Here is a 12,984-nt window from a genome sequence, read left to right on the forward strand (position 1 = left end):
ATGACACATGAGATGTAAGCTCCACCAGCACAACACAGGGGTGGGCGAGCGCGTGGAGAAATGAAGAGCAGTAAACGAGAAAAGAAGTGTGTGTGTGTGTGTGTGTGTGTGTGTGTGTGTGTGTGTGTGTGTGTAATAGCTCTGTTTTCAAAAAGTTGGTCCGAAAGGCTTCCTGGAGAGGGAAAGATGTGAAATCTTGAAGAGATGGAGTAAAGGACAACAGAATTATGAGGGCGGGTACCCTAGGCAGAGGGAAAGGGCCCTGGTGCAGGAGTATGCTAAGAGCTTTGAGTGACAAGGTCAATGTTGCAGGAGCAGTCAGTGAGGCCTGGGAGCAGGCGATGGAGAGGCAGTGGGGCATGGAAGGGGAAGAGACATCACACACACACACACACACACACACACACACACACACACACACGCACACACGCAGAGTATTCATATTTATAATGATTTTAGTAGATATTAATTGTTCATAATTATAATGGTATTATTAAATTATTATTCGACTCCTACTCTGGGAAGTCTGAGGAGCCATAGGCAGGTTCAAATGACCCAACTGGTACTTTAACAGCTATGTTGAGAAGAGACTGCGGATAGTGAGGGCAGAAGCAGGGAGTTGCCAGCCAGCTGCTGCATTCCAGCTGCGATTTCTCAGCATGGAGCAGGCTGGCACACAGGGTAAGGATGCAAGGGGCCCTGCAGGGCGGGAAGCTTACTCAGCTTACCCACTTTGGGTGAGAATGTATAAAGAGAGTTTAGCTGAGTTCAGACTTCATGATAAAGGGTGGCGTGTCCCCTGCCCACATACACGACTTGCTCAGATGGGAAGTGGGAGCCCTCCATAAAGGCTGGATCTCAGCAGAGCGCTGCTTGGAGTTTGAGTAGAGAGAGCCATGACAGACAGGAGAGGCTGTTGAAAAGGGAAGTGCAGCCAGCGCTCAGAGTTTTATCTGCTTTGTCCATAAAAGGAGATAAGACACTTCACAGAAGCCCGAAGCGGGCCTGGAGTGTACATTCTGTCTGTTTTCGCTCCACGTAGATTTATGTTGTCCCTTCTATAGCAAACACTAGCTCTTCATGCAGTCAGACTTCTGTGAACCTGAGCTGCTGAAATTCAGAAGTCGCCTTGGTTAGCTGCTCATTTTAACTTTTTACACCATTATGGTTTGCCGTTCCTGGGCCTTTCAGAAGGAATTCAAGGACCTCAGATGGAGTCGAGTCAGTCAGTGTGTGCGGCTCGACTCTTGACTTTGATCTGTTTTCCTGTCATGAAGAATTGCTCTTATAGGTAATTAAGATGCTTTGATGCGACACGACATCCTCTTCAGAAGTGAACCTCAAGCTGGGATTGACAGGGTGGCAAGTCAGGCAGCGTGGTGCTGGGAGGGCGCTCCTTCCGGTCTTGGATGCTTCCCCACTGACCAGGGACTTGCTCGGGAGCCTGTCCACCTGTGTCTCCAGAAAGCCACCAGCAGGCAGTGAGAGCTCGAAGACCTGGTGAGCCACTTCATCATCCTAGGGGTCTATCCACTGTCATCTTAACTTTTGTCTTTATTGCTACCAGTTTTGGAAAGGAACCACTGGTTAAGAACTCTTCCCTTAATAAGCATACTTTGAAATTAAGTAAAAATGTATTTTGGCAACAATTAGAGTCCGATTTCCTTGGGACTATGAACATCCAAATACCCAGATAATAGCTTCAGTAATAGCCCGCAATGGTGTGCACCTGTAATCCCAGCCCTCCAGAGACTGAGGCAAAAGGATTTCAAGTCCAAGGCCAGTTTAGACTCCATAGTGAAACCCTGTCTCAGAAAGAAAAATCTTTTAATTGTTGCTTTGTTTTAAATATTATTGTTTTGGAGACAGAGTCTCATGTAGGCCCAGCTTCCCTCAAACTCACCGCCTTCCTGCCTCTACCTCTGAAGTGCTAGATTACAGGCATGCACAGTCACACTTGGTTTATGTGGGTGTCAAACCCAGATCTTTGTGCAGCCTCGGCAAGCACTCTTCTAAGTGAGTGACATCCCCAAGCCCCTAGTCATTTAAAGATCTACATTAATCAAAGGCTTTTAATACGAGAGTCACATGTGGCTTCTTGAACCTTTTGAAAGCAGAGTGGCCTCTGTTTTCTTTGTCTCTGGGCTTCCTACTGGAACGACTGCTTTCTGGAGCTTGTAGCTCTCTTAGTGCTGGTATTAATATTGCTAGTATTTGACAATAAATAATTAATTGTTCTGCAAATGACTGGATTTGGAGCATAGCAATGCCTCTCTAGAGAGAGCCCTAAAAGAATGCTGTACTCAGGACTGTAGGAGGCTCTGGGGGAAGGGAGGCGAGCGCACAGGCTGTCCAAAGACAATCAAGCAGCATCCAGGGCTGATGCCTTCTAGGTGGACATTTTATCCATCAAGCCACCAAGACAGTCACTAGCAGCATCCAGGAGCCCCTGTCCTCACTATTCCTCCAGTGCTGTTAGCAACCAAAGGGCTAAGCAGGCAGGCCGTCTCCTGACGTCTAGGATAAGTCAGTCAAGGGTCTAAAAAGACAAAATGTTCGGAGTTCTTTATTGTGTGTTGTGTTATAGACGGATTCTGCTTTATAAAGTCCTATGCAATTTCCCAGTATCATTTCTGGACACTCAGTGTCCCTGGGAACTAGAAAGAGGATGCAGAAATAGCTGCTTGTCACAAGGCCACCACCCCTTCCCCTAACCCAGATCAGGGTTAACATGGCTGCTTGCCTCTCTGTGTTGTACGTCCCCGAGGGGAATAAATTCCTCTACTACCCCACCCCTCTGCCAATCACTGCCTTCCTTTACTGTCTACTCTACCTGGCTGCTAAGCCTCCTGCGCTCTAGGACCAGAATTTTTGGAGGGAGGAGGTGGGGGGTGCCAGCCAAGGTGGCTTAGCAATAGGTCCAAACATCATCTCTCAGACACTTGGAAAGGTGGCCGTGATGCTCCTGAAACAGCTGACGGGTCACCCATCTTGACGTGGTGACCTTCTGGAGGTAGCCATGGTCTGTAGGCCACAGAGAGGGAAGGTCAGCTCAGCCATGGGGTTGACAATAAACACATGGAGCAGTGATGGTATGATTTCCGTAGACAATATAGTTTAACTGGATAACCTGATCCTGTTCTGCAGGACAATTCCCACAAACCCATCAGCATTCTACTCATTAGGCTATTCGTGGCTGTATCTATTCCTCAACTCTTTTTTTTTTTTTAAAAAAAAGATCTGAAACTACGCAAACTATGCTGTAGTAAAGAGTAAATTACCCCCCACAAGCCATCTACAGGGTGTTCAGGATACAACCCAAGCTGGCAGCTTCCGATTGCGATGCTCAGGTTTCTTCTACCCCTTCCTTCTGCTCTTGTAAGCGAAGCTGCCTCTTTAACCTGCTTTGGGATGCTTTGGGAGCTTTCTGTGGCTCTCTGGCGTGTACACAAACGCGCGTGCGTGTGTGCTCAGCGCGCAGGGAGGGAAAAAGCGCGCAGTCTGGGGCTCTGCGTCACTCCCGCACCTGGTCAGAGATGGGTTTAGCGGTGTTTAATCCGCGGGGGGCACTTCAGCCCGGGGTTTTTCAGCCTGATTCCCTGATTTTCCTGCCTGGAGTACCAGCGTCCCATCCTGCTTTAGTGCCCCGTTTCCTCCCTCCTGCCACTCGACCCCAGCGCAGGAAGGAGGGTGATGCGGGGGGAGGGCTGGTGGCTGAGTGGCCTGAGGGTGTGCTGCGCAGTGATCGCCCGGTCGGTTTCGGAGGAGTGCGTGCAGAGGAGCTAGGTTCTTGCGGGAGCGCCGCCGGCTCCAGTACCACCTGCTGAGAGCCTCCGGAGCCAAAGCAGCCGCCGGCAGAGCCACCTGCTATAAATAGGCCACCAAGAACACCGTGTGCGACCGCACATCCCGCCGCGGGGGCCACAATCACGCGTGGGCCCGCGTCCCCAGCACGCGGGGAATACCCCGGGCCGGGACTCCGCGCTGAGGCTGCATGGGACGGCGATCTGTGCACCTTCCCCGAGTTCCCGTGGGGTGGCGCCTGGTGGCCCCTGGGCGGGCTGAGGATGGACCGCTGGGGAGCGAGGGGAGGGAGGCCGCGGAGGACCCGCACTGCAGCAGCTGTTGCTCGCCTGTGACTCGCCAGTCTGGGCCGAGCCGCCGGACCAGAGTCGTAGGGCGCCGAGGGGAAGAGAGAGCACTGCGTCCTGTTCTTGGCTCCGGGGGAACCCACTAAGGAGATCCCCGCGGCTGCCCCCCCGCCCCTGCCCCCGCCCCCCGCCCCCGCCTCCTCCGCGCTCGCCCAGCCCGGGGGGAGGAAACGCGAGCAGCGCGCAGACACCTCCTCCTCCTCCTCCTCCTCCTCCTCCTCCTGCTCGGCTGCTGTCGCCGCCGCCGGCCACACCGCCGTGCCTGTTGCTGCAAGCCGCCGCGGGACCCGCCGTATCTTCAGCCCGCAGGAGAAGCAGCGCCGGACTGTGGAACGGTCCCCACTCCAGCGGCGTGGGGCGGCAAGAGCGCAGTCAGCTGAAGACTATGGACGCTCGGCCCGCCCAGGCCATCTTCAGGGTGCCCGGGAGCACCTGCGCGCCCCAGCCCAGCCCCGAGCTCTGAGCGCGCCACCTCCCTGGTAGGTTCCACCGTGGGTCCCTAGGGTTCCTCGCAGCCCTCCACCTCCAGCAAGCCCCTGCGCTCCCTCCCGGCGGAGAAGGCGTGGTCCCGCCACCCAAGGGCGTTGCTGCCGGGTCTCTAGAGGTGCGCCGTTGGGGGAGGGGGAAGAGAAAGGATTTCAGTGCCACCTTTTTGTCCCCTGCTTTGGAGGGAACTGAAACCTTGATGCTCTCTGGGACCGGAGTGCTCAGGCAGGCTTCTCCCCGGCTCCTCTCCCGCCTCCCCCTCCCTCCCGCCAAATACCACCCGGGCGAAAGTGCTTGTAAGGCTACTAGCTTGGGAGGAGGGGGGTCAGAGTGACCCTAGGATACCTTTTGAAAGTTCAGGGTACTTTGCAGCGGTAACTTTGGCAGCTTCTCGGTGCACGCAACATTTCTTTCTATGGGCACATCCTGTCCTGGTCATTTTGAAACCCGGCTTAATTGTTTTCTAGCAGCTTCCGGATTGCTTACGTGAGTAAGACTCCTTCAAATTTCACAGGTTGCTGTTTTCTTCTTTTCTGAAAGATGTGTCGTTTTGTTTGAAATCCACCTAGGTGTGGCGTTCCCGGTTGTGATTTTATTTTAAATGGCTTGTTCTCCGGAAGTTGCTTAAAAAGGAAAAGAAATTGAAAGTGATGATTGTTCCTCTCTGCAAACAGTTCAGTCTTCAGCGCCCGGGTCTTGATGGACAGGCGTTCACCTCATACATCTCTTATCCTTCCTCTTAGGCGCGTGGAAGAGTTGTTTTATTAGTAGAATCAGGCGTTGAAAGGGAGTTTTTGGATGACCTGATTTAAATGGGTCACACCCAAGGAACTCAGCTGTCTCTACAAGCCTAAACTTCTAAACTTTTTGCATTGCAGCTACTCTGATAAAAGAGCCCCCTCGAAGTTCCCCTAGACGTGAAGTGGGGTTGCTGTGAGCTGGAGAATGGCCACACTTGGGTTTTGTTGTTTGTGGGGCCTGCTCAGAGTGGGAGGGGTCGGATGGGAGGAGGAAAGGGCAGCTGTACCAAGAGGTAGGAATGCACCTTGCAGCCAGCCACTTTTCAACCTAACTGCCACAGGGTGTTCTGTCCTGCACTTGGCTTAGAGCTCTCTGAAGCAGGCGGGTTCTTTTACCCTTCCTTAGCATTCAGAGGGTTCCTCGTGTGCAGAACCAATTTCTTCCTGGGAACCCTGAGGAATCAGGAAGGCGCATGAAAAAGTGTGCAAGCTGGTGCTTTACGACTGTTAGGAATGGGGAGCTGGGCCTCCAGTGTGTCTGTTTTCATGTGTTTCCTCCTGCTGAGTTATAGGGACTCGCTCTCTCAGTTTATCTGTAAGTAACCATTGATGTACCATGAGCTGCTGAATGGTAGGCACACCAGTGAGTTAGAGCGTACCCCATAATATGCTGAATGTACTAACTGATGACCAAGAGACAGTAAAGGGACCAACTGTGACTTGATGAACAGCCTAAAATCAGCAGGGACCATTGAAAGGGATGCTTTTTAGTGCATTTGTCCAGTCCTTTACAAACCAGTAGAAAAAGGAGGTTGGTGTAGTTATGCTTTATTAATACCACAAGAGAGCTTTGCAGTGGACCTCCCTGGCACAGTCTACCCTGGTCTGTCCCATGGAGAGCTCAGGTTTTCCCTGATCACCTTGGGGACATTTCTGGTTGGGTGACATCATGTTAGTGTTTGCCTTCTAACTTATAAGACCTACTTTGTCACAGTTATCTGAGGAAATTTTGGAGGAAAGGGGTGGCCGGAAGAAAACCTACTGTTCCCTTTCCCCTCACTATCCAGCCTTTGTTAATATCCCATCCTACTTCCCCAGAAGACAGCCTGGACCAAGAAGGCTGTGCAGAGCCATGATGCAGAGCCAGGTGTTGGTAGGAGCTGTGTTATGGTGCATTGCTTCCTAGGATGTGCCCCTGGAGGAGGGCTGCCTGCTCCCCCTTCCCCCACGGCTGGTTGATAGAATAAGGAGCAACAAGGACCACAAGCTGCTTGAGAGGCTGCTGTTTTCAACAGCTGAGCACGGTGGTGCACAACTTTAATCCCAGCACTCAGGAGGCAGAGACAGGTGGATCTCTGTGAGTTCGAGGCCAGTCTGGTCTAGAGTGAGTTCCAGGACAGCCAAGGCTACACAGAGAAACCTTGTCTCAAAAAACAAAACAAAACAAAACAAAGAAAACCCAAAAAACAAAAACAGAAACAACAACAACAAAATGCTTCTTTTTTATCTCACCAAATGGTAGCTCCCTGAAGCAACCCCACCCTAGCCTTTCTCTGTAGGTCCCAGGAGTTTCTATATTCTCAAGGAAACATAAAACACGAATATGCCCCCGCGCATGGCCTGGTGTGTGTGGCTGGCACAGCTCCTTTGCCTTGCCCTTTTCTGTGTCTGCCTTACTGCCCTTCTCAAGTTTAACGACCAAGGTAATCCCGGGGCTTGATCTGTCTCCCAGCCCTGTTCTGTTCTTGGACATTAGACTTGGAGAAGCCGAACCTGGTCATTAAAATGACGGGATGGTCCCAGCAACCAGGCTGTGCAGGACTCACATCCCAGGAGCAGAGGAATAGACTCTTCAGTCAGAGCCGCTCCCCTGCAGGGAGCTGTCTTGGCCCACCCCCTCCCCTGGCTTCCTTTTCAACCCTATTGAAATAGTTTAAGAAAATATTTCAGTGAAACTATTTTAAAAGAAGATTCCTCACAGAAGACGTGATGGTTTCTGTGGTCAAGAGTTTTGACATTTTTAAGTCAAAAATTCAATTTGATTGGTTCATAGATCTGAGGGCAATGGATCACTTCCCAGACTGCAAATATTTAGGCAAGTTTTGGATCCTTTGAAATACTTTTAACACTTAGGCTTTAATGAGACGAAGAAGGGTGTAGGAAATATGTCTTGGTACTAACAAAATACATTGAATTCCGAGTTTGATGTTACCATCTAAGAAACAGCAGCCAGTTCTCTCTTACAGGATAATACCCACTGGGTGTGATGGTGTACACCTGGAATCCCTAGCACTCTAGAAGGAAGAGGCAGGAGGATCAAATGTTCAGGGTCAACTTTGGCTGCATAATGAGTCTGTGGCCTTCCAGGGTAACAAGCTACTCTGTCTCCAAACCCTAAAACCAAACAAACAACCCCCACCAGGAGATAACAAACTCGTTCAACTTGAGAAAATCATTATTCATCGCTTAGCAGCGTGGTACACACCTGTAATTCCAACTGCTATGAACGCTGAGGCAGCAGGATGGAGAGCTGGAAGTCAGCCTAGTTAATTAAACAGGATTCTGTCTTAAAATGAAAAGAAAAGGGGGTTGGGGGTAGAGTTCAGTGTTGGAGTGTCTGCCTAGTGTGGATGAGGCCCTCGGTTCAATTCTTAGGACAAAAGATAAACACATAATAACAGAACAAGTATCCTACATAATAAATGAATCTTTACTTCCAAAGTCAGAGAATGCTTATGGGCTTGTCAGAATTTATGGACTTATACATGTAGAGTGCTTAAGACACATCTGTTATCTGATTAAAATTATTGCTATTATTATTACGTTGATTTATTTTATATTTTAACTCTCCCAATTAAGTTTGAATTTCAAAAGCCATGGAAAATTTAGGTAGAACCCCTGAGCTACCCCAATGAGAAAGACGCCCGAGGGGGAACGATACTGTAAAGAGTGAGAAGAGCAGGAGTTTGTGCATAAGACAGGCCCAGATTCAAACCTTGCCTTCCCCATGTATGAGTGAGCGAACCCGTCTGTAAAATGGGAGGATAGAGTGGGCCCTTCTCCATTGTGGGAGTCCAGAAGGACACCTGCCAAGTCCAAGAAGACAAGAACCCCAGAGCCAAAAGATGCAGGTTTGAATCCTGATTCTGTGCTTAGCCATGTGACCTTAGGCAAGTGTCCTCACGGGAGAGAGCCAGCCACTCTTCCCTCTCACTTGTCTGTGGCTGGTGTGAGTTAAGTCAGTCAATAGACACACAGCCCCGTCGGTGTTGACTCTTGTTACTACTCACAGCAGCTACACAGGAGGGAAGGGTATTCATAAACCTCCCACCCAGGGCCACCTACGACTCCCATCCTCCAGCCCTTTACCCTGTATAACAAAATAGGAGAATTACAAGAAGTGGCGTCGACTTGCTACGGGACTAGCTTGAATTAGCTCTGAGTTCTTTAAGAAGCCATTCCTAAAGGCCATCCCTTGACGTGTCAAATTAGAGAGGCACACCCCAGCACTGAGCATCCAAGATGATGTAAAGGTTGAGACCACTGGCTTCCGCCGGAACTCCATGTCTACTGCTGCCACGGGTCGCCTTTCTCCGATCACTGCCCTGGCTGGAGGGGGGCGATGTGACAAGCTGTGTTTCTAAGCCTTGATTGTGCTGTGTGAGACAAGGTTGCCATGGAATTCTCCTCAGGCCCACTTGCTTGAAGCACTGATTCAGAGGAAGAGAGTAGCCCCCCCCCTGGGATCAACCCGCTTCTTCTGACCTCTCCCACTGGCTAATTGGCGTTGGCTGTTTCCTAACCTACTTTTACACTGGCTGCCTCCTTCTCTCTGTCTTGATCTTTTTAGTGTCACTATAACTAAAATACCCGAGGCCAGAAGCTTTTATTTTATTTTATTTTATTTTCAAGACCGGGTCTTAGTGTGTAGCCCTGGCTGTCCTGGAACTTACTATGTAAACCAGGCTAGCCTTGAACTCACAGAGATCCGCCTGCCTCTGCCTCCCAAGTGCTAAGATTAAAGGCATGCGCCATCATACCCTGTTGGCTGAATATTTTTTTAAAGGGGAAACAAAAAGCCTATTTGGCTTGCAATTCTGGGGAGGAAACCCCCAATACCCTATGTGCTGGTTAGTTTTTGTCACCGAGAAGAGGGGTCTTGGTTCAGGAACTGCCCCCACCAGATTGGCCTGCGGGCATGTGGGGTATTTTCTTATTTGCTGATTGATGTGGAAGGGCCCAGCCCTCTGTGGGTGGGGCTGCCCCTAGGCGGGTGGTTCTGTGTTCCGTAGTAAAGCCAGCTGAGCAGGCCGCGGCGTGCAGGCCACTAAGCAGGTTTCCTCCGCGGTCTTTGCTTCAGTTCCTGCCTCCAAGTTCCCGTCTTTAAGCTCTTGCCCTGGCTTCCCTCAGTGATGGACTGTGATGTTGAAGTGTGAGCCAAATAAACCTTCCCCCTCTTAAGTTGCTCTTGGTCGGTGTTTTATCACAGCGACGGAAACCAGACTAGGGTGATGCCCAGGAACAGACACACTGTGGTGAGAGCACCCTGACTGCTGTGATACAACATGGTGGATAGCGTCACAAGGCAAGGAAGGGCACGTGTGCGAGTTAGAGGTTATAGGTGAAGAGGCATGGGACTAGCTCCTTTGTAATAACCCCATTTCATGAGAACTAATATGTTCTTGCAGAAATAACCCACCACACCAGAGGAGTATTGCTCTCTTCATGAGAGCGTCCATGATTCAGTCACCGGCTGCTAGGCCCCACCTCTTAAAGGCCCTACATCACTTTTTAATACTGTCATATTGCATGCCAGGCTTCCAGAACATGACCCTAGGGCACCCACTCAAACCATATGGAGTCCCAGTGCCCTTCTGCCAGCATTTGAGCAGGTGAGAGCTGAAACTGCCTAGGCTAGCTATTGGAAAATTTTATTCCACCCTCTGTGGTCTTGTGGGATGGGGTGATAAGGAGCTAGGAAGAGAGAGGGATCCCCCTACACAGCCTGTGAAGCTCTACCCGGCTTCTCTTGTTCTTAGCCTTCATGACACTCCCCCCCCCCCCCCCCCCCCCCCCCGCCACGTTTTTGTTCTTAAATTGAAGATGGAAGCAGCTTTGTAGCCTCACACAATGTGGGGGACATTTGGTATTCTGCATTATGGAAATCACATTCACCAGATTTTAGAAACAGAAGAAACTCGGAGATGATCTTACTTTATTCTCCTATAAGAATAAACTTCAGCTTTGGAGAAGTGAAGTCGCTTGCTTTTTCAATCTCACCCTTGAAAGTGTTCCCATGGGGAAACTGAGGTCCTTTCCAGCTTGTGGATGGGCGTCAGGGACTTGGACTGTCCCAAATCTGTCACTAAATTTAGACAGGCTGCTTCTCCAGAACCTAGTCGCTTCATTTCATTTATGAGGGAAATTTCTAAATGGCTTAAAAAGGACCTGGCTCCTTTTAAAGTTTCATGATGCTAAGTGCATGCTTGCAGGGGTAGCGGATCTCATTAACAGGATTATTGGAAGAGTTCTAGGGAAAGCGCGTTCTTGTGTTTGGGTCGCTGCTGTGTTTAAAGGTCATCCTAGAGGGTCAGGCTTGTATACATGTGGCGTTACTGACAAGAGCCTATGCAGAACCCCACTGAAATAGCAGGGCATGATTTTTACTGCTTGGGTACAAGACAGAAAGACCTCAAAATAGGCGGTTCTCATTGGAGTCTACAATGCAAAAAGTTCTCTCCCGAAAATGATGTGACTTGGGATAGCTCTGAAAACAATGCGGTGATTTGCTAATATTATGGAATATTTCATTTATTTCATGACACATTTGATTGAAAAATAATATGATTATTTACCTAGTCTAAGTTACCCCGAATCTCATTGTGTTAGTTACATTTCTTGTGGCTTTGACAAAATACCAAACAGAAACAATTGAAGGGGGGAAGATGATTCATTCTGGATCATGATTTCCAGAAATACCAGCGTGGTCCAGCCTGTGCTGCTGGGATGATGGGAGGAGAGGGGCCAGCCTGTGCTGCTGGGAGTGTGGTGAGGCTGCTAATATCTTTGGCAGAGCCGGGCGGTGGTGGCGCACGCCTTTAATCCCAGCACTCGGGAGGCAGAGGCAGTGGATCTCTGTGAGTTCCAGGCCCTGTCTCGAAAAACCAATATAACCAACACACACACACACACACACACACACACACACACACACACACACACGTACACACACATCTTTGTTAGATTGACAAGAAGAGAGCATGGCCTGAAACAGAGGTGGATCTAGCCTTAGTGCCCTGTCCACAGCAGCCAGCCCACTTCTGCTAGCTAGGCCACACATCCCAAAGGTCACACAACCTCCAAAAACAGCATCACCCGCTGGGGACCACCTGCTCAGAACAGGAGACCCTGGGTGTCGTGGAATATTGTTTTAAGGTGTGTTATATTTGTTTATGCTGTGGAACATTTGTTTAATGATGCAAAGATGTGTTGCATTCTTTTATGTTACATTTGTTTTACTCCGTGAAGCTGTGTTACTGTGCCTGTCTAAAACACCTGATTGGTCTAATAAAGAGCTGAACGGCCAATAGTGAGGCAGGGAAAAGGGTAGGCGGGGCTGGCAGGCAGAGAAAATAAATAGAAGGAAAAACAGAAGAATCAGGGAACAAAAGAAGAAGCAAGTAAAAAAAAAAAAAAAAAAAAAGAAGAAGCAAGAGAACAAGAGGAGGACACAAGGGCCAGCCACGCAACCACCCAGCCACCCAGCCACCTAGCCAGCCACGGAGTAAAAGTGAAAGTAAGATATACAGAAGTAAGAGAAGGAAAAGCCCAGAGGCAAAAAGTAGGCAGGATAATTTAAGTTAAGGAAAGCTGGCTAGAAACAAGCCAAGCTAAGGCCGGGCGTTCATAAGTAATAATAAGCCTCCGTGGATGATTTATCTGGGAGCTGGGTGGCAGGCCCCCAAAGAGCGAAGAGCCAAAAGAAATAAAGAGGAAAAAAAATACACTTGGGCCAGTTCATATCTAAACCATAACAGTCATGCTAGAATAATCCAAATTACTCAGAAATAATGGTGTCTAATGTTGAGCATCGTTCAGTTTGATTCTTTTCCTCAGCATTATAAGGCAGCCTACCTGCTTTTACAGATACACTAGAGTGTCCCACCGCTGGCTGGAGAGTGAAGCTCTTGAAGCCTTCGAATTCTTTTGCCAACAAGATGGCAGTACTAATTCAATGACTGACCACCAAGGGATTGAAATGACAAGAGAGCAGAGAGCGATTTGGTCACACCTGTTGCCACCTGATTTGTAAGTGCGTTACCTAAAATAATTGATAGGTCTCAGGTCTGTCCTTTGTGCTAATTCTAGAGTTTCGTTTAACATGTCTTGGGATTAGCAGCTGTCAACGGTTAGAACTTAAGGCAGGTTCAGTTACAGGACTGGACGTCAAGCCAGGCTTTTAATGCCACTTTCACCTAGGAAGGGGGAGGGAATATTATTTATTAGATTATATGGACTTTAAGGCTTTCTGTCACCACGAGTGGCTGTATACTAGAAGAAGTGGCTGTACACTGGAGGAAGAGGGAGACTCCCATTTTTTCATAAAG

At 49.4% G+C, this 12,984-nt stretch overlaps 1 protein-coding gene across 3 annotated transcripts in view; it reads left to right on the forward strand.

The window, feature by feature from the left end:
- The first annotated feature begins 4,291 nt into the window (after positions 1 to 4,291).
- Tbc1d1 (TBC1 domain family member 1) overlaps positions 4,292 to 12,984 on the forward strand; it is a 200,042-nt gene continuing 191,349 nt past the window's right edge. For 2 of the 3 annotated variants that reach the window (XM_052734977.1, XM_052734980.1), the window contains exon 1: positions 4,292 to 4,630. The gene's annotated coding sequence lies outside the window, so the exon portion shown is untranslated. Of the gene's footprint in view, positions 4,631 to 12,523; positions 12,686 to 12,984 lie in introns of all 3 variants that reach the window. The other variant, XM_052734978.1, reaches the window with a different exon arrangement.

This window comes from Peromyscus californicus, unplaced genomic scaffold (genome assembly GCF_007827085.1).
Source record: "Peromyscus californicus insignis strain IS unplaced genomic scaffold, ASM782708v3 Scaffold_13__1_contigs__length_99412109, whole genome shotgun sequence".
Classification (NCBI taxonomy): Eukaryota; Metazoa; Chordata; class Mammalia; order Rodentia; family Cricetidae; genus Peromyscus; species Peromyscus californicus.